We start from the raw sequence: 22,496 nt of genomic DNA, 5'->3' as shown, positions 1-22,496 counted from the left end.
CTCGGGAGGATCTAAGGTTTGGGAGACAAAAGCTTCCTTAATGGCCTCCTTGATCCAGCGACTAATGGTGGCTTTAGACGCTCTACGGCCTTTAGACTTACCGGCAAACAGGATAAGGAGATTCTCATCTATCCTGAACTCTCTGGATCTATCCACATAGATCTGGAGGCATCTAGAAATATCCAGCGGATCTCTAGCTGGAGTATCAGAGGAGGAGGCTGTAAACAAAACTGGTAAAGAGATTACCTGTTGATGTTTTGAAAAGTAGGCACCTTAGGTCTGAAGTATGGTAAAAACTTCAGGAGTACTCTGTCCTGTAAGAAAATAATATATGGATGAATTGCAGAGAAGGCCTGCAATTCAGAGACTCTTTTGGCTGAGGCTATAGCCAGAAGAAAGACCATCTTTAGAGTTAAATATTTGAAATCAACCTCCTCCAAAGGCTCGAAGGGGGGAGATGCTAGACCCCTGAGCACTACTGAAAGATCCCACTGGGGAATGGGTTTCAGTATAGTAGGCTTTAGTCTTTCCGCTCCCTTCAAGAAGCGTTTGATGAGTGGGTCCCGAGAGTATGGCCTGTTGAGACAGGCCGAGATGGCACAAATTTGTACCTTCAAGGTAGCTGGAGATAGGCCTCTATCTAATCCGTCCTGAAGGAAATGCAGTATCGCAGGAAGGGGCGGATCTGCAGACGCCACCTGTTTGGAATCACACCATGCCACGAAGATTCTCATGATCCTGGAGTAGGCCTTGTTTGTAGACTCTGCTCGGGAATGCGACAAAGTTCTCAGGACCGACTCGGAAAGCCCTTCTATGTTGGGAAGGGACTGATCAACCTCCAGGCTGTCAGGTTGAACCTGTGCAGATCTGGGCAGAGGTGAGTGTCCCACGACACCAGGGTCTGCTCCGGGGGGAGTCTCCAGTATTGTCCCCGACTCATCTGAATGAGCTGGGTAAACCAGGATCTTTTGGGCCAAAACGGTATGATGGCTATTACCGAGGCCTGATCCTGACGGATTTTCATCAATACCCTCGGTATCATGGAAAAAGGAGGGAAGATGTAAGCCAGCCTGAACCTCCACGGTATCGACAGAGCATCTATCGCCAGGGGGTTGTCTTCCCGGTACAGGGAACAGAACCTCAGCACCTTGGCGTTGAACCTGGTTGCCATGAGGTCCACCTCTGGCATACCCCAACTGTGAACTAGCTGCCTGAAGACCTCCGGATGCAGAGACAACTCCATGGTCGGTAATCCTCGACTTAAGCGGTCTGCTATCATATTGAGGGAACCTCGGATATGAACGGCAGATAGATGGGAAAGGTTCAGCTCTGCCCACCGAAGGATCACCCCGATCTCTGATAGAAGGGGTAATGACCTTGTGCCTCCCTGCTTGTTTATATAAAGAACCGCAGTCATATTGTCTGACTGGACTTTCACCGCTTTGCCCCGAATCTGAGGGGCGAAGTGAAGGAGGGCTAGCCGGATAGCTCGCATCTCGGGAAGATTGGAGGAAAGATGCCGCTCCAGGGGGGACCAAGATCCCTGCACTTGGGATCCGTCCAGGTGAGCGCCCCAGCCTACAAGGGACGCGTCTGTAGTCAATATGACCCAAACTGGTTGGGTCATAGACTTCCCTGCTGGCAGTCGAAACCACCATCTGAGGGAATTCCGGGTTTGACCGGACAGGGAGCACAGGGAATCTAGTCCCGCAGGGCTGCCGTTCCATAAGTGTAAGACCTCCGACTGAAGAGGACGGAGGTGCCATAGCGCCCAAGGGACTGCGTCCGCAACCGCTGACATGAGCCCCACCATCTTCATGAGAGTCCGAATAGAGACTCGACGAGGGACATGAAGGACCTTTGCCAGGTCCTGAATCCGCGCTTTCCTTTCTTGAGTCAACCGGAGGGACATCTCCACAGAGTCGACCACGAATCCGAAATAATGGATTGAAGATGATGGGCTCACATTCGACTTCTGCCAGTTGATGATCCAGCCTAGGCGGAGAAGAAAGGAGATTGCGACCTGAAGATGGTGGGTAAGGATCGGAACTGAAGAGGCTATGAAAAGCCAATCGTCCAGATAAGGAATAATAGTCAGCCCTTGAAGTCTCAATGCTGCCACCACCGATACCACCACCTTGGTGAAGATAAGGGGGGCAGAAGAGATTCCGAAGGGGAGCGCGGTGAACTGAAAGTGCCTGCGAACCCCTGAAATCTGGATCGCGATCCTGAGAAATTTCCGGAAGGCGGAATGGATCGGAATGTGAAGATAAGCATCTTTGAGGTCCAGAGTAGCCATGACATCCCCGAGGTTGAGGATATGGGCGACTGACCTTATGGTTTCCATGCGAAACCTTGTTTTCCTTATAAATCGATTGAGAAATCTCAAATCGATGATAATCCGGAGGTCTCCCGTCTTTTTGGGAACCAGGAACACTGGTGAGTAAATGCCTAGGCCTCTCTCCCCTGCCGGCACCTCCTCTAGGGCTCCCTTGGAGATATAGTCCTGGATGTAAGATTCCAGGACCACTTGTTTGGCCGGCCCGAAGTTTCGTGTAGCGACGAATCTCTCTGGGGGGGGAGAGAGAAAGTCTACCCGGTACCCGACGGAGACTAAGTTCAGAACCCAAGGGTCTGCAATCAACTGACTCCAAGAGTCTTTGAAATGGGAGAGACGGCCCCCCACGGGCGTTTGGGGGAGTGGTATGGGAAAGTCTAGAGGAGACACTGCAGGGACAGCAGGGCTTATCCAAGAGCCTCGACGAGGCCCATAGTCAGGAGGGTTTTGCCTCCTTAGCGGGTTTACGGGAGCGCCTTGAATATTTACGAGACGGTCCCCCCCAATCTCTGCGCCTAGATTGCTGCCCCGGGCGTCCTTCGCGCTTCTTTTCCTGCCTGGGGCGTCCCCGAAAGGGCTGCTGGGGGAGGCTCTTCCCCTTTTTGTCGGAGAGCCCCTCCATTATTTTATCCAATTCGGACCCAAACAGCCTGTCTGGTTCGAAGGGGAGCCCACAAAGATTAAACTTGGACGCGTTGTCCGCGACCCAAGGTTTCAGCCAGAGTGGTCTGCGGGCAGCCGAAACTAAGGCCATAGTTTTGGCGGCCAGTTTCAACTGCATCTGGGTGGAGTCGACTAAGAAATCCATAGCCAGGTTGGCGGACTTGAAAGCTGCTAAGATATCATCCCTGGATACGCTCTGGTCCACATCTGTCTGGATCTGATTGAGCCTAGAGCGTAGATAGGTGGCTACTTCAGTGGCCGCAATCGAAGTTGATGCGGAGGCAGCGGCCGCCGCATAACTCCTTCTGAGGGTGCACTCTGCCCTCCGATCTAGAGGGTCCTGCAGACTAGACCCATCATCTGCAGGGACTAGAGTGCGCCGGGACAACTTGGCTATAGCCATGTCCACCTTGGGAATGGAACCCCATGATTCCACCAAGGGTTTAGCCATCGGGTACATAAGTTTAAACTTTCTAGTGAGAACTGGGCCTTTCTCAGGCTTTCGCCATTCTGTGCGCATCACAGAGAGAATCCGCTCTGAAGACACGCTGTGTCCGTACGGCGGGATCGGAGGACTCCCCAATGTCAACATCATGGTCCCCCGACCTGATGGACTTAAGTAGCTTCTGCGTCTTTTCTGGAGGGAAAAAGCAAGAAGTGATCTCTTCTTCCTCAGAAGAAGACCCCACCGAACAGGGGGTGGGTCTTTCGGCTGGTGCGACTGGAGCGGCCACATCCATGGGAGTCTGAGAGGGTCCTGGTAACCTCTCATTCAATAAGCGCACCACTCCCTTAATGGAATCATCCACGTATGTCTTCGTCCACTGAAACATCTCCTGCATCGTGGGTTCCGTGGACGCCGTGCGACAACTCTCACACCTCGAGTAGGGACAGCCGTCGTCTAAGGGCGTGTTACAATCAAAGCACGCCAAATGCTTCCTCTTGGCCCCAGTTTTTCGCTGATCCAGATCCTTGGGGGAAGCCATAGTCTGTAATTGGAAACAAAAAAGACAGGTCATAACACCTACAAAAAAAATTGGAGGTGGAGAAACGAGACCTTAAGGGGGCCCACCAGCACTAGAGAAATATAGAGCTGCAGAAGAGGAACACACAAACCCACGTCAAGCAATAATATAAGGATATCACAAGGCACAGGGAACTCTGGAGCTAGCTTGTCAAAGCAATGCAACCAGAGCACTGAATGACAGGCTCTGGGCGCTTAAAAGGAAGAAGCCCCGCCCCCTGGGCGGGTCCCAAATCGTAAGTCTCCTAAGATATAAGAGAGCTAAACAAACTAGCTCAACATGCTTTGGATAGCTGCCCCAGTCATCCTGGATCACAGGATGTCTATAGGGAAGTAACTCTTATCAAGAGGGTGAGGATAAAACCTCAGCCGCGCTGCGAAAAAAAACGGAAGTGACGTAGCGCAGCTAGTGCGAGTCACTTCCGGAAGATGGCGGCGCCCATAGCGCCACGCGCATGTGGCGATGGGAGGAACGGGAGACCAGGAGAAACTGAAAGGAGAGGGGAGGGGGACACCCCGCGGTCCCCAGGTATATAAAAAAATCGCCGCAATCCGCCTGAAATAAAGGCAAAAAGAGAGCCATGTAAAAAAACGGGGCGATCCTTTACAAGAAAGAAAAGGAGCCCCTAACTCACAGCTCCCAGAAGGAGCGATACGCCAGTCCAACCTGTCCAAAGGACAGAAAAAAACACGGTGGGCTGGGGGGTGATCTCCTCCCTTTCAGGGAGCTGAAGATCGTTTATTGGTTCTTGGGCTCATTAAAATTCCGCCGGTCCTACCAGTCCACAGGGGCAGTTAACCCCATCTGTGCTGCTGGTAGGACGTAAGGGAATTGGGTTTTTGTAAATTTCAGAAAAATTTAAAGATTTGCTTCTAAACTTCTAAGCCTTGTAACAGCCCCAAAAAATAAAATATCATTCCCAAAATAATTAAAACATGAAGTAGACATATGGGGAATGTAAAGTCATCACAATTTTTGGGGGTATTACTATGCATTACAGAAGTAGAGAAACTGAAACTTTGAAATTTGCAAATTTTTCAAAATTTTTGGTAAATTAGGTATTATTTTGTGCAAAAAATAAATACATTTTTGACTTCATTTTACCAGTGTCATGAAGTACAATATGTGACTAAAAAACTATCTCAGAACGGCCTGGATAAGTCAAAGCGTTTTAAAGTTATCAGCACTTAAAGTGACAGTGGTCAGATTGGCAAAAAATGGCCTGGTCCTTAAGGTGAAATAAGGCTGTGTCCCTATGGGGTTAAGGACTCCGATTCTTCAGAACCCCGGCCGGTCCCTTGTAACATGCGTGTTATTCACCACTCTCGCTGCCGCAGATATGGGCTCTTCCTCTCTCTCTACGGCAGCTAAGTAGACCCTGTAGAATGTTATATCAGCCATTGTTCGGGTCATCTCTTGTAATTTATCTTGTAAGAATTTATTAGCGAGCCCGGTCCACCTCCCGGAAGGCGCCCATGGCCTCAGGGTCTCGTCATTGTATCTCATTCAGCGTCTCCTGTAGAGCATTGGAGTATTGCATCAGGGTCTCGCCCTCTCCCTGGGGTCGATTAAAGAAGTGCCAAACGGATCCGTCCAGACTTACAATGCAAGTCAACGGGGACGGATCCGTTTGACGTTGACACAATATGGTGCAATTGCAAACGGATCCGTCCCCCATTGACTTTCAATGTAAAGTCAGGAGTCCCTATTAATATACCATCGGATCTGAGTTTTCTCCAATCCGATGGTATATTTTAACTTGAAGCATCCCCATCACCATGGGAACGCCTCTATGTTAGAATATACCATTGGATTTGAGTTAGATCGTGAAAACTCAGATCCGACAGTATATTCTAAAACAGAGGCGTTCCCATAGTGATAGGGACGCTTCAAGTTAGAATATACTGAGAACTGTGTACATAACTGCCCCCTGCTGCCTGGCAGCACCCGATCTCTTACAGGGGGCTGTGATCCGCACAATTAACCCCTCAGGTGCCGCACCTGAAGGGTTAATTGTTCGGATCTCAGCCCCCTGATCAGGTGCTGCCAGGCAGCAGGGGCCAGACCCCCATCCCTCCCCAGTATTAAATTCATTGGTGGCCAGTGCGGCCTTCCCTCCCTCCCAAGTATTAAATTCATTGGTGGCCAGTGCGGCCTTCCCTCCCTCCCTCCCAAGTATTAAATTCATTGGTGGCCAGTGCAGCTCCCCCTCCCTCCCTCCCTCCCTCCCCAGTATTAAATTCATTGGTGGCCAGTGCAGCTCCCCCTCCCTCCCTCCCCAGTATTAAATTCATTGGTGGTCAGTGCGGACCCCCTCCCTCCCCTGTATTAAATTTATTGGTGGCCAGTGCGGACTCCCTCTCCCCCTCCCTAATTAAAATCACCCCCCCCAATCATTGGTGGCAGCGGAGAGTTCCGAATTTTAGAAGCATTATACTTACCTGTGCTGTCAGTGACCGGCCGGGCGCTCCTCCTACTGGTAAGTGACAGGTCTGTGCTATAAGCAATGCGCCGCACAGACCTTTCACTTACCAGTAAGAGGAGCGACCGGCTGGCCACAGACAGCGCAGGTAAATATAATGCTTCTAAAATTGCTAAGTAACCATGGCAGCCAGGACTGCAGTAGCGTTCTGGCTGCCATGGTAACCGATCGGAGCCCCAGCGATTAAACTGGGACTCTGATCAGAACTCTCCGCTGCCACCAATGATGGGGGGGTGATTTTAATTAGGGGGGGGAGAGGGGGGGCCGCACTGGCCACCAATGAATTTAATACTGGGGAGGGAGGGGGGGGGCCGCACTGGCCACCAATGAATTTAATACTGGGAAGGGAGGGAGGGGGGCCGCACTGGCCATCAATGAATTTAAAACTGGGGAGGGAGTGGGGTCTGGCCCCCTGCTGCCTGGCAGCACCTGATCTCTAACAGGGGGCTATAATGCGCACAATTAACCCCTCAGGTGCCGCACACAGCCCCTATAAGAGATTGGGTGCTGCCAGGCAGCAGGGGGCAGTTATGTACACATTTCTTAGTATATTCTAACTTGAAGCGTCCCCATCACTATGGGAACGACTCTGTGTTAGAATATACTGTCGGATCTGAGTTTTCACATGAAAAAGAAGTTATGCAGATGGATCCGTTCTGAACGGATGCAAGCGTTTGCATTATAGGTGCGGATCCGCAGGTGTGAAAGTAGCCTTAATATGCAAGAACAGAAACTTTACTTTGGCAAAAGTAATAACACAATCATAATCGCAACAATACAAACATACACAGAAAAAGCTATACCCCGGACCCACAGTCACTGTCCCTGCCCACTGGACAGGCCTAGCCGATGGCGGACACAGCAGAGCCTGCAAAGTCAGTACTGTGCCGCAGAACAGGACAAACCTAGTCGATGGCGGACACAGCCGAGCCAGCAAAGTCAATACTGCACCGCAGAACAGTTCCGTACAACCTGGCAATCACACGACCCTCTCTATCTAGTTTCAGGCCTAGGCTTAGTCTCTGTTGCTTCAGGCGCCACTAGTATAAAGCAAGTAAACGGGTGTACTGACCTGCGTCCGTTCTGGGCCCTAGGATGCCGCTTACCCGGGATGGCCACCAAGCTCTCAGCAACTGTGCGGCCTTGCTTGATGATAAGGCTTTCTGTACACACACTGGAACTGGTCTTCTTGGGACAACCTCTCTTTCAAAGAGCTGGATCCAGACAGGGGACAGCAGATACTCTCCTTCCTTTGAGTGTCCATTCACTGCCGGACATCCGCAAGCCAGGATGGAATCGGATTCAGTCCCTCACAGCACAATCCTTCCACCATGTCAGATTAGCTCAGACTCCCTGGTTCTCAGAAGCAGCTTGCATGAGTCATCATCTGCTTTGCATATGCAGATCCCAGAGTGTGCTGACTGTAGCTGCAAAACAGTGGCCTATAGTGCCTGGAATGCCAAATGACAGCTCCAATACAATCTAGGCATAAACATTATGCAGGCAGAGCTTTTCAACAATCTCACAGCTCTGTCAAGCGCACTTACCTGCTTCAGGCCCGGCAAAATCTGTATGTGGGGGTCCAGCTTGAATACACTCCAATGCTGTCACTTCAGGTAGGGTCCATTGTTTGCAGGAGACCCCAGATGGCAAATTAAGGTTCAGGGAATAAGCCCAGCCTGAACCTGAGCCACTAATCCCTGACCTGGCAGCACCCCCAACACTATGGGTGGGTCATATAAACAATTCTGTACTAACTTGAACCCCAGGGTGCAACCCTGCATCCTGCCCCGGAAGCCCAGTTTGCCTTCCAGAGCCCTTCCAGCCGGAGTTTTTGTCCACCTCTGCACCGGCTAGGGATCCCGGTTTGTAGCAGGTCACTGCAGCGTTCACCAGGCTGACTGCTCAGCCAAATCCCAAGAACACCACAAGAGGGCAGTGGCGCACCACAACTGCTGTGACCTTTAACTATCAGAAACAAGAGCGCTGTTCTGCCCATATGATTTTTTTATCCTTACGTTGTAGTTTTACAAAGTTATTCAGAAAAAAGAACACATACAGATCTGATGTCTCACGTTTCTTGACTTCTGAATTATTGTTAAGCTGTCTGACTAGCGTTATACAACAGTCAATAACGCGAAGCAGAACAAGCACCCCGTGATGAGCTTTAGTAGCTCCAGTAGTGAGGATGACCTGCAAGTCCTTCTCTAAATGCTCCTTTACTACAAATAAAGGACTGGTCTTAAAATCTGAGGGACTGCTGGCCAGTTTTGTTGTATCCGTTGCCGCTAGTTACAGCCTCAGCTGGATGGCCACCCTTGTAAGGACTCCCCCCAACTTCAATAACTTTTTATACCAAGTTTACATTGTTTCACCCCCTTTCTCAGGTTACTTGAGAGCCTCATGGGATTATGGTTCTCATCCTGCTGCTATTTCATACGTGTTTTATATAACACTTTATAATGTTCCTTGGATTACAAATATACCTCCTATTGGATTACAATTAACTGTATTGTTTCCCGTGGATTACAAGTGACTTTTATTTGTTTCCAGAGGATTCTAGGAAACTTATGGACTTTTCTTCAGGTCCACATAAAACACTTCAAGTAAAAGGTCTCGAGTCATATTTCAGCTTATAATGAATATTGATTGCATTAATAAATGCATAATATATTTGCACTTTTTTTCCCAATATGTTTACAGATTATTCAATGTTACAAGCCAGCACCCAAAGAAAGGACTCAAACGTGTACCTGAGCTCTTTGTGATCCCTACTGTGATATTTTTACACTATGTTTTGCACTCAAGTTTACAGGTGTAGCAATGTTCAAGTACTTATGTCCATTGTATGGACTCTTTTACAGATGCCGCAATGTGAATTTCTGCACTTTTTGTGATATTGCACTAACTTTTGCCTTTAGTCAGATCAGTAGCACCTTGCTTTTGTCACTTTGCTTTATAGATCTCTTCTCTTGATACGGACTGCCTCTGCGGACACTAAATACTAATGGCTTACTCATAGTGCACGAGTAAGACAAGTGGTAAGTCCCAGGCAGGTCCAACAAGGGTAACCCCGCTGCTTCGGGAATGGCTAGCGGAGTCATACACCCCTCTTTCCTGCTTGTTCTATGTGCCGGGATTGGTAATGGGACTACTAAACCACCATCCTGGTTTGTCTTCCAGGAGTTCCATGGGATTATTATACCCTCCTCCTGTGACTGCCAGAAGCGCTTGGAGAAGCTGATACCTCCCCTTCTGTGCCTTTGCATAAGGTATGGCGCCTCTGCCTTAGAGCCATTTTTGCTACCCATAGTCACCATAGTGGAGAGCTTAATCCTTTTGTCCTAAGCATAAGCCGAGGGCGGCTTAACTCAAAGTAACAGAGAATGTAACACCCCAGAGTTGTGTTACTACACGCCTCTACCCTGCTACTATCTTCTAAGAGCCTGTATATTGTCATCTGATGTCATTTATATTATGTCTTCACAAATGTGCATCTAAAACTATTGTCCCTGTAATTTTCCAGGCTTACCAGCAGGTGGCAGCAACGCTTTGGCAAGGAACTAGTCCCAGTTTAGTATATCTAGGCTGGAATGGATTATTCCAGCTTAGCTCCCCCTCTGTGGAGGTGTGGACTGTTCCCACATCCTGCAGCATGGATGGAGAAGGAAGTTAGAGTTAGGGTAGCCCACCCCCTGCTAGGAGTAGGGTATGTGTGTGAGGAGTTCCCCTGCATTGGGAAGACAGCAAGGATATTGTCTCGGCTGAGACCTGATCATATCCCCAGTCTGAGCACATTAAGTCTCAGCTGGAAGAGAAGCAGAACGCTACAGACAACCTCCAAAATTCCAGGAAGAAAGCATCCCCTGAGAATCATCTGTGAGTTAAGTCCAGAGACCTAGGAGAACCCATTCCTCCTCAGCTAGTCTGTCCCCATACAGCAGGAGGATTAGTTCCTGTCACAATTACAGAGCTACTAAGCAGACAACTTATTCTGCAAGCTCACATTTAAAGCAGCAGCATTCATTTCCTGCCAATTATTGCTAAAACCTGCTGGGACCAGAGACCAAAGCTGTATACTGCTTTGATACAAGTTATCTTCAATAAAGACACATTTGAATTTCACCTAAAGGTCTGGACATCATTTTTGCTGCAAAATTCCTCTATTACTCCTACTATCACTACACTCAAATTTATTGCAAGTGAGCCAGGAGTCCAGCCGTACCCAGGTAGGAGAAACCGTTGACACCATTATTATCACCCTATAGAGACATTATAGGCTATTACACCACTCTGGCATTCCTAATCTGGGACGTGCGTTATGCGTAACACCTTGGAAGGGCTCTGGGATAGTACCCTGCACGCTGCATTTGGCATCACGACAAATACAGACTATTATCCACCCGTATCCTGGCCCACTGAACATACAGTATAATGTCTCCTTGTGGCTGCCCATGTCTCCATACAGTATAACGTCTCCTTGTGGCTGCCCCATACAGTATAGCGTCTTTTTGTGGCTGCCCCATACAGTATAATGTCTCCTCGTGGCTGCCCCATACAGTATACCATCTCCTTGTGGCTGCCCCAGCGCCCCATACGCTATAATGTCTCCTTGTGGCTGCCCCATACAGTATAATGTCTCCTTGTAACTGCCCCCATACAGTGTAATGTCTCCTTGTAGCTGCCCCCATACAGTATAACGTCTCCTTGTGGTTGCCCCATACAGTATAACGTCTCCTTGTGGCTGCACCCATACAGTATAATGTCTCCTTGTGGCTGCCCCATACAGTATAGTCTCCTTGTAGCTGCCCCCATACAGTATAATGTCTCCTTGTGGTTGCCCCCATACAGTATAATGTCTCCTTGTGGTTGCCCCCATACAGTACAATGTCTCCTTGTGGTTGCCCCCATACAGTATAATGTCTCCTTGTGGTTGCCCCCATACAGTATAATGTCTCCTTGTGGCTGCCCCATACAGTATAATGTCTCCTTGTAGCTGCCCCCATACAGTATAACGTCTCCTTGTGGCTGCCCCCATACAGTATAATGTCTCCTTGTGGTTGTCCCCATACAGTATAATGTCTCCTTGTGGTTGCCCCCATACAGTATAACGTCTCCTTGTGGCTGTCCCCATACAGTATGTCTCCTTGTGGCTGCCCCCATACAGTATAATGTCTCCTTGTGGTTGCCCCCACACAGTATAATGTCTCCTTGTGGCCCCAAGTGTTTTTTTTTCTTCTAAATGGGTATTTATCACGATAAACATCGTTATCGCGATACATTTCTTAATATCGTTATCGTGGGAATATTTTTGATATTGCCCAACCCTAGTTCATAATATGGCAATGCAAAGGAAAATATAGTTCACAAAAAAAACTATACATATGTGGTATAGATGAAATCGTAATGACCTGAAGAATAAAAGTAACACATAGGAAACGGTGTAAAAACTACAGTGGAGGAAATAATTATTTGACCCCTCACTGATTTTGTAAGTTTGTCCAATGACAAAGAAATGAATAGTCTCAGAACAGTATCATTTCAATGGTAGGTTTATTGTAACAGTGGCAGATAGCACATCAAAAGGAAAATCGAAAAAATAACTTTAAATAAAAGATAGCAACTGATTTGCATTTCATTGAGTGAAATAAGTATTTGAACCCTCTAACAAAAAAAGACTTAATACTTGGTGGAAAAACCCTTGTTTGCAAGCACAGAGGTCAAACGTTTCTTGTAATTGATGACCAAGTTTGCGCACATTTTAGGAGGAATGTTGGTCCACTCCTCTTTGCAGATCATCTCTAAATCCCTAAGGTTTCGAGGCTGTCTCTGTGCAACTCTGAGCTTGAGCTCCCTCCATAGGTTTTCGATTGGATTAAGGTCCGGAGACTGACTAGGCCACTCCATGACCTTAATGTGCTTCTTCTTGAGCCACTCCTTTGTTGCCTTTGCTGTATGTTTTGGGTCATTGTCGTGCTGGAACACCCATCCACGACCCATTTTCAGTTTCCTGGCAGAGGGAAGGAGGTTGTCGCTCAGGATTTCACGATACATGGCTCCGTCCATTTTCCCGTTTATGCGAATAAGTTGTCCTGTGCCCTTAGCAGAAAAACACCCCCAAAGCAAAATGTTTCCACCCCCATGCTTGAAGGTGGGGACGGTGTTTTGGGGGTCATAGGCAGCATTTTTCTTCCTCCAAACACAGCGAGTTGAGTTAATGCCAAAGAGCTCTATTTTGGTCTCATCAGACCACAGCACCTTCTCCCAGTCACTCTCTGAATCATTCAGGTGTTCATTGGCAAACTTCAGACGGGCCTGCACATGTGCCTTCCTGAGCAGGGGGACCTTGCGAGCCCTGCAGGATTTTAATCCATTGCGGTGTAATGTGTTTCCAATGGTTTTCTTGGTGACTGTGGTCCCTGCTAATTTGAGGTCATTAACTAACTCCTCCCGTGTAGTTCTAGGATGCTTTTTCACCTTTCTCAGAACCATTGACACCCCACGAGGTGAGATCTTGCGTGGAGCCCCAGAGCGAGGTCGATTGATGGTCATTTTGTGCTCCTTCCATTTTCGAACAATCGCACCAACAGTTGTCACCTTCTCTCCCAGCTTCTTGCTAATGGTTTTGTAGCCCATTCCAGCCTTGTGCAGGTCTACAATTTTGTCTCTGACATCCTTGGACAGCTCTTTGGTCTTTCCCATGTTGGAGAGTTTGGAGTCTGCTTGATTGATTGATTCTGTGGACAGGTGTCTTTTATACAGGTGACTAGTTAAGACAGGTGTCCTTAATGAGGGTGACTAATTGAGTAGAAGTGTCTAACCACTCTGTGGGAGCCAGAACTCTTAATGGTTGGTAGGGGTTCAAATACTTATTTCACTCAATGAAATGCAAATCAGTTGCTATCTTTTATTTAAAGTTATTTTTTCGATTTTCCTTTTGATGTGCTATCTGCCACTGTTACAATAAACCTACCATTGAAATGATACTGTTCTGAGACTTTTCATTTCTTTGTCATTGGACAAACTTACAAAATCAGTGAGGGGTCAAATAATTATTTCCGCCACTGTACATGGGACCATGGGTCAGCCAGTTTCGTTGTTTATTTAGTAACATGCACAGCCTGTCAGGTTCAATATGTAGGTTGTATGTAATACATGCACATTAAAAAACACTGCCGTTGAGGTTCCGTGGCCATATTGCGGCCCGTATACGGCGGGTCCGCAATACCCAGGCACCAGCCCGTGTGCACTCCGCATCATGGATGCAGACCCATTCACTTGAATGGGTCCGCAATCACAGAGATGTGGAACAGAAGCACGGATCGGAACCCCACGGAAGCACTACGGAGTGCTTTCCGTGATGTTTCTGTCTGTGCCTCTGCACCGCAAAAAAAATATGTCCGTATTTTTTTGTGGTGCGGACGGATCACGGACCCATTCAAGTTGAATTGGTCTCGATCCATCCCGGCCACAGCACGGACTTGCCTGTACATTGGGGGCCGCAAATTACGGTCCCCAATGAACGGAACCACAACGGCCGTTTTATTAAGCCCTAAGGCACCATGTTTCAGATGTCACTTACAAGGATTCCACCAATTCCAAAAATATTTCTGCAGTTCTTTCTCATTTTTTACATTTTCACAATAAGAATTCTTATACACGAGTACAGGCTATTGAAAAGGTCTCGCGTCCCATCAGGGGTTTTAATCATCAAAGAAAATAGAAACCAGAGAAACCTTTTTGATTTTTGTTCTAAAAACGTGTACCTACTGGTTTTAATAATAAAAAAAATCTAATTCAATTTTACATTATTACTTTCTATGTTTTTTTTTCGGTTGGTATGTCACTTTAAATCTTGAACCTTATACCATCATGTGTAATTGTAGTTTCCTAATTGAAGCATGTTGTAACCTCTCGTGCCTTCAGGAACACTTGTGATTGCTTATGATATGTATTTTAATACCTCACTGTTTCCGTGTATCATATGCCATGATTAAGACCCTTTTTTTTAAGGTTGAAATTTGATACTACTCTTCTAGTAATTTTCCAGTGATGGATTTTATTTTCGTTTGAATAAATACTTGTTGTGTTTCCTGCATTTAGCTGTAGGTGAGCTGGTGATTTGCTTTACAAGCATCCATGTTTGGTCCTTCCAGATTCCAGATGCTCTGGAAATTATCAGCTGAACAATGTCTGTGGAATACGGATGACACACAGAGGGCAAAAACGGACTCACAAACCAAACACTGATTTTCTACGGACATTTTCACTGATAAAACATGGACGGATTTTTCCATGGATGTCAAACACAAATGTGAACGAGGCCGAATACAGTACCAATCAAGTGTTAGAGATTAGACAAACTTCATGTACACTTAGCTTTTTTCTTCTGTGCAGATTTTGAAATCCACAACATGTCAGTTGTTTGTGAAATTGTTAATGTGAAATTCACCCTCTTCGGTGGAAGGGAGAGATCTGCTGCAAAATTGCATAAAATCTGCAACAAGCGCTATTGTCATACGGACATTAAAAAAGTTGCAAAAAGGGGTCTCGAGACTAAATGCCAAAAACTGATGTAAAAAAATTGTAAGTGAGCCCCAATGAGTGTAAAGGACAGATACTGCTTCAAATGTTCTTTGAATCAACTACTGGTTTTGACTCCAAAAATAGGGTGATCATAACTTGTTTTTCAACAAGAGGACATGGGAGTAGAGATGTCGCGAACATAACATTTTCCGTTCGCGAAATTTACGCAAATGTTCGCGAACGGGCGAACCGCCATTGACTTCAATGGGCAGGCGAATTTTAAAACCCACAGGGACTCTTTCTGGCCACAATAGTGATGGAAAAGTTGTTTCAAGGGGACTAACACCTGGACTGTGGCATGCCGGAGGGGGATCCATGGCAAAGCTCCCATGGAAAATTACATAGTTGACGCATAGTTGGATTTTAATCCATAAAGGGCATAAATCACCTAACAATCCAATTATTTTTTGAACAACGTGGTTTAAAACATCCAGTGTGTGTATACGATCAGGTATGATGTTGTATCGATCAGGTAGTGTAAGGGTTACTCCCGCTTCACAGACATCGACAGACCAAACTCCCCTTTTAATGCACCGCAAACAACTGCAAACAGTCCATTTGCCCAACCGCAAACTTCCCATTTGCACAAGGTTGGATACCAAGCTGGCCATGTCCCGTGGATGTCATTGAAGGTTTCTTCCTCCACCCAGCCACGTACAACACCAAGGGTCCCCGAAAGGTGAATTGAATTGATTTTTCGAATGGGGAGATGGTTAATAAAACGCTGGCTCCCTTCCCTTTGTTTGAATCCACGGTCACTGCGTCTGTGCCGTGCAATTTACTGTCACACCCGATATGAGTGGTATTTTCTGTAGTTCTCTTCTCATCAGTTTAATCCCTGTTACGTGCCCAATCTGGGGTCCATTTATTAAAAAGATTTTTCGAACGGGGAGATGGTTAAAAAAACGCTGGCTCCCTCCCCTTTGTTCGAATCCACGGTCACTGCGTCTGTGCCGTGCAATTTACTGTCCCACCAGATATGAGTGGTATTTCCTGTAGTTCTCTTCTCATCAGTTTAATCCCTGTTACGTCCCGAATCAGGGTGGGATTGCCTTTTGTGAAAAAAAATTTAGGCCGGGTAGCTTTGACTGCCTTCACAGTGACAGACCAAACTCTGATATACCAAACTGAATTGATTTTAGGAACCGGGAGATGGAAAAAGCAGCTTGGTCGGTCCTCTTACTCCCAAGTTGGGGCACTGCGCGTGCACGGAGCAATGTGCTGTGACACCCTATATGAGTGGTGTCTTAACTAGTCCTATTCCCAGGGCCGGTTCTAGGTGAAATGGGGCGAAAAACAAGAAGGCAATACTATACCCCCCCCTATAGCACCCTATACACACACAGCTCTGGTACATGCTATAATATCCCCCCCCATGTCACCCTATACACACACAGCTCTGCTACTCTCTGACTCATTCGATTCTTTTAACTAATAACCTCAGACGAATCTCTGAGTCCCTGCAACTCCCCCTGTGCTGTGAGTCAGTGCTGGACTGCTGGCTGCCTCTGATTGGTTGGAGGGCGGGGAGGGGAGGGGCTAGCTTCCACTGTCGGCTCCTATTACACTGCCTGCTGCTGCCTCTATGCTAATCTGACTGAGCTGTTTCACACGGATCAGCTCAGTCAGAGGAACCGACTCTTCCGGCACTCCATGCGCAGCTAGCAAACTTAGCAGCGCCGACAGGTCAGAAAGAACTATAGAATAGTATTGCGGGCCGGCGCTGGGGGCCCCTAAGGACTCAGGGGCCCGGGGGCAATTGCCCCCCTTGCCTCTATGGAAGCGCCGGCCCTGCCTATTCCTATCAGTTTATTCCCTGTTACGTCCCCTATCTGGGGACGTGTGTCGAATTGATTAACCATTGTCGAATTACCGAACCATTACGACATCCTGGAATAATTTAGTTCTGAGCTTTGTACTTGATTTGTATTGGAATTGTTGGGGATTTTTTTAATTGTCTGCATTATTTCTAATAAACTATTAAGAGACTTTATTATGATTTTTTTATTTTATGTATTAAAAACCCACCCATACAACTTAAAAAAAAGATAAAAATTTTTTTGTTGTTTTTTCTATGAAAAAACATCCAGCCGTCCCGATCGCTTTTGGTCTGATCATAATGAAGCAACGGCCTTATCATCTGGGGTGTGGCAACATTGCCAACACACTCATAGAGGTGATGATCGCTTCATTGTGATACGCAAGTCCCTTCACCACAACAAGGTAACGATCACGAAAGGGGAATTGACACTTGTCTGTGCCTTTTTTTTGTTTTGTTTTTGCAGCCACAGTGCAGCACCAGAGGCCAGAAAAATTTGGCATGTACACATGCCTGAAAAACAATGTCATTGTTGCAGCCGCTGTTGTAGCAGCGGCCGGAAAAATTTATGTTTTCAAGGCAGAAAGGTGACTAAAACATTGCGGCTTGAACCCTAGTTGGTGGCGGAGAATTCACGAAAGTCATCCGGTATGCAGACATTAAATACAGCAGCGTGGGGACCATTTTGAGGCCAAGGCATGTCAGTCCTTTTGTTAGTTAAACGTATCCCCTACTGTAAGTCCCTTTGGGATCCATGCCTCATTCATCTTAATGAAGGTGAGGTAATCAACGCTTTTTTTGACCGAGGCGACTTCTTTTGTCAGTGACAATGCCTCCTGCTGCACTAAAGGTCCTTTCTGACAGGACACTTGAAGCGGGGCAGGCCAGAAGTTCTATCGCAAACTGGGATAGCTCAGGCCACAGGTCAAGCCTGCACACCCAGTAGTCAAGGGGTTTCACCTCTTCCCCTGTTAGATTCCCGTTGTGCTGTGACATCCCGCTTATAAGCTGTGTAAAGAATTTTTTTAGTTTGGTTTTGAACTGCTGCATCCTTTCTAACTTCCGGTAATTTGGTAACATTTCCGCCACTTTCTGCTTATACCGGGGGTCTAGTAGCGTGGCCACCCATTACAGGTCGTTCTCCTTCATCCTTTTTATATGAAGGTCCCTCAACAGACATGACAGGATGAAAGACCCCATTTGCACAAGGTTGGATGCCGAGCTACTCATTTCCCGTTCCTCCTCCTCACTGATGTCATTGACGGTCTGTTCTTCCCCCCAGCCACGTACAACACCACGGGTCCCAGATAGGTGACAACAACGAACACCCTGGGATGCCTGCTGTGGTTGGTCTTCCTCCTCCTCAAAGCCACATTCCTCCTCTGACTCCTCTTCCTCATACTCCTCTTGCAGCGTTGCCGCAGGTCCGGCAAGCGATGATGACAAGGCTGTTTCTGGTGGTGATGGTGACCACAACTCTTCCTCTTCCCACTCATCTACAGCCTGATCCAGCACTCTTTGCAGGGCACGCCCCAGGAAGAAAACAAATGGGATGAGGTCACTGATGGTGCCTTCGGTGCAACTGACTAGGTTTGTAACCTCCTCAAAAGGACGCATGAGCCTACAGGCATTGCGCATGAGCATCCAGTAACGTGGCAAAAAAATTCCCAGCTCCGCAGAGGCTGTCCTAGCACCCCGGTCATACAAATACTCGTTGACGGCTTTTTCTTGTTGGAGAAGGCGGTCGAACATTAGGAGTGTTGAATTCCAACGTGTCGGGCTGTCGCAAATCAAGCGCCTCACTGGCATGTTGTTCCGGCGCTTAATGTCTGCAAAGTGCGCCATGGCCGTGTAGGAACGCCTGAAATGGCCACACACCTTCCTGACCTGCTTGAGGACGTCCTGTAAGCCTGGGTACTTAGACACAAAGCGTTGTACGATGAGATTCAACACATGTGACATGCACGGCACATGTGACAACTTGCCCAAATTCAATGCCGCCAACAAATTGCTTCCATTGTCACACACCACTTTGCCGATTTCCAGTTGGTGCGGGGTCAGCCACTGATCCACCTGTGCGTTCAGGGCGGACAGGAGTGCTGGTCCGGTGTGGCTCTCTGCTTTCAGGCTAGTCAACTCCAAGACAGCGCGACACTGTCGTATCCGGGATGTGGAATAGCCCCTGGGGAGCTGGGGGGGTTCAGTTGATGTGCAGCTAGACGCCGCAGCAGAAGAGGACTCAGCCAAGAAGGTTATGGAAGAGGATGGAGTAGGAGGAGTAGAGGAGGTGGCAGTCGTGGCGGTGTCACCAACTCCGCTGCAGAGCCACGCATTCCATGCTTGGCAGCCGTCAGCAGGTTGACCCAATGCGCAGTGTAGGTGATATACCTGCCCTGACCGTGCTTTGCAGACCAGGTATCAGTGGTCAGATGGACCCTTGCCCCAACACTGTATGCCAGAGATGCCATGACTTCCTTTTCAATCACCGAGTAGAGGTTTGGGATTGCCTTATTAAAAAAAACATTTCGTCCGGGTACCTTCCACTGTGGTGTCCCAATAGCGACAAATTTTTTTATGGCCTCAGACTCCATCAGCTGGTATGGTAAAAGCTGGCGGGCTAAGAGTTCCGTCAAGCCAGCTGTCAGACGCTGGGCAAGGGGGTGGCTCTGTGACATTGGCTTCTTATGCTCAAACATTTCCTTTACAGACACCTGACTGTGGGCAGATGAGATGTAACTGCTCAAGGTGAGAGGTGAAGTGGTGGGTGGTTGAGAGGGGGCAAGGAGGACAGCAGTGGTTGACGTGGCTGAAGATGCTGGACCAGGAGGAGGATGGTGGCTTTGAGCTTGTGTGCTACTTCTACTCGTCATCATGTGTTGATCCCATAGGTGTTTGTGATGTGCGATCATGTGCCTTCGCAAAGCAGTTGTACCTAGGTGGGTGTTGGATTTCCCACGACTCCGTTTCTTTTGGCACAGGTTGCAAATGGCATCGCTGTTGTCAGAGGCAGACACACAAAAAAAATGCCACACTGCTGAGCTTTGCAATGACGGCATTCTGGTGGTGGCAACAGCATGCGTTGATTGGCGTGCTGTCTAGCTGACCCCGGGTGCCGATACATGCTGGTTGACTGTGCCACTAGCTCCTTGCGACGACCTGCCCCTGCTTCCAACTCGTCTCCTCCTTCTCTCTGTCTCCCTTTCTGAACTTTCCTCCTCTTCTTCTTCTCTTCGAGCAGGCACCCACGTGGCATCCACGGACACATCGTCATCATCAACCACTTCACTTATATCTGACACCTCAGCAAAGGAAGCAGCAGTGGGTACAACATCATCATCATCATCATCACACTGTACGTCCATGTGTGTAATGCTGCCTGACTGAGACATATCCCAAAATGGTTGCGCATCACTAATTTCATCCAACTGATGGTGTAAAAAACTCCTCTGAGGGATCAAGTGAAGCGGCTGTGGTGGCTGTGGTGGTAGTGGTGGTGGTGGTGGCGGCGGGCGGGAGAGTGGTGACCAAAGCTGAGCTGGAGGAGAATGGTGTGTCAAGGTTCTTAGCGGAAGCTGTTGAAGATTGGGTGTCCTGTGTAAGCCAGTCAACTATTTTCTCAGAATTTTTTGGGTTCAGGGTACGTGGCCTCTGAACACTGGGCATTATTCCAGGGCCAGTGGAAATCACAGCACCACGAAAAGCAGACTGATGTACCAGCCCTGAAAAGGGCTTTTTGGGGTGCTGTCTGGATGCTTACAGCAGATAAGTCTGTGGACACAGAACAATGCCCTAGCTAACGCTTTCCCTATTGAATCAGCAGCAGCTACACTCTCCCTCGTCTCTCTGTGAATGCAGATTCCGAATGAATCTAAAATGGATGCTGTCCAGGAGGTGGGAGGGTCTGGGAGGGAGGGTCTGCTGCTGATTGGCTGGAATGTGTCTGCTGACTGTGAGATAGAGGGTCAAAGTTTACTCAATGATGATGTATAGGGGGCGGACCGAACATCGCATATGTTCGCCGGCAAATAGTTTGGGACATTACTACTTGGGAGTGCGTGCTGTGGGCCAGCTCGGGGCTGGGATATTGACCCCAGCATTTTTTACTAACATTTACACCTAGAAACAGGAGTAAATGTTGTCGTAAAACTACTCCAATCAGGGGAGTCTTTGTAAATGATCTCGAAGGTTGTCTTTACAAATTACCTCTAGGGATGAGCGAATCGACTTCGGATGAAACATCCAAAGTCGTTTCACATAAAGCTTTGTTGGAATACTGTATGGAGCAAGCGCTCTGTACAGTATTAAAATGTATTGGCTCCTATAATCCAAAGTTATTACTTTGTGAGAGACTTCGGGTAATAACTTCAGAAATTAATTTCTACTATTAAAAACCTTTTACCGAACTCTGTTTCGGTTCCAAGTTGGAACCAATGAAAAGGGTGAAAACTGCACCAAGAAAATCGCACAATCGACATGCTATGGATTTCAAAATCCACTCGTCAGGTCAATTTCTGCATGGAAGAAAGAAGCAAAGGAGGTACTTTACAAAGGCTGACTTTCTACACCGTCTATTACTCACCTTTTGCGCTGGCTTTGCTGGCAGAAGAGGTGCCTAATTTATAACGAGGTATGCTCTTCGTCATATGCAAATTAAGTGCTCCTTTAGCAGTCCATGTGCCTGGCTGAAAAACTAGACCAGTCCCTGGCTAGAGTAGTTTTCTACAAACATTTATGTCTGTTTCCAGGTGGAAATTTTGGTAAATGTGTCTGGGCCGAAGTCCTGGCCCCCACCCCACCCTCAACTCTACTTGTCGAATGTGATGCAAAAACAGCCATGTGACAAGTCGCAAAAAGGGGTTATGCAACATTTTTACGCCAAAAACTAGCGTAAATATGTTCGAAAAAGACCCCCAATGTGGTGATTTTTTTTGGCAGTGAAATTATAGATGGCTGTAATGGTAGGACAGAAAGTGCAAAAATGCCCCTTTATTACTACCTACAAGGCTATGTAAACTCTCGTCCCCCAAATGTGTACATGAGATTTGTCTGTCATACACTTTGCTGATACTGTATTACACATTATTTTTTCATATGAAAATCCGCACGTAATCCACATCGTGTGCAGGTACCTTAAAGCCTCAAGCTTATGACCATATGCATTTTGCGATCTGCAAAATACGGATTTCGTCCGCGTTGCATACACGCCTTTTGCGGACCCGTTGACTTCAATGGAACCATGGTCCACATTTTAAGGCCAAGTATAGAACATCTCTATCCTTTCCTTTTGTGAAATGGAGTTACGCAAACATAGAATATGCCTGCAAAATACAGAATCCCTTGATCCAAGGGTACTGCTGCTATATTAAAAATTTGACTTGTCGGTCTGCAAATGTGGTGCAATTCCATGCTTTCCACAAAATTTCCACCAGTTTGGTGCGACTCTTGCCCTGTGCGTGTCATATCGACAGGCATTCGGACCCCGATTAATTTTTGGATGCATGGTCCCCCAACAAGCCATTGTTTTTTTTCCCCATGACAACGAGTGTGTTTAAACACCATCTGTCCCTGATAATTCTTGGAAGC

Source organism: Bufo gargarizans, chromosome 9 (assembly GCF_014858855.1).
Source record: "Bufo gargarizans isolate SCDJY-AF-19 chromosome 9, ASM1485885v1, whole genome shotgun sequence".
NCBI classification, from domain to species: domain Eukaryota; kingdom Metazoa; phylum Chordata; class Amphibia; order Anura; family Bufonidae; genus Bufo; species Bufo gargarizans.
The sequence above is the reverse complement of the archived record's forward strand: the minus strand, read 5'-3'. Positions refer to the sequence as shown.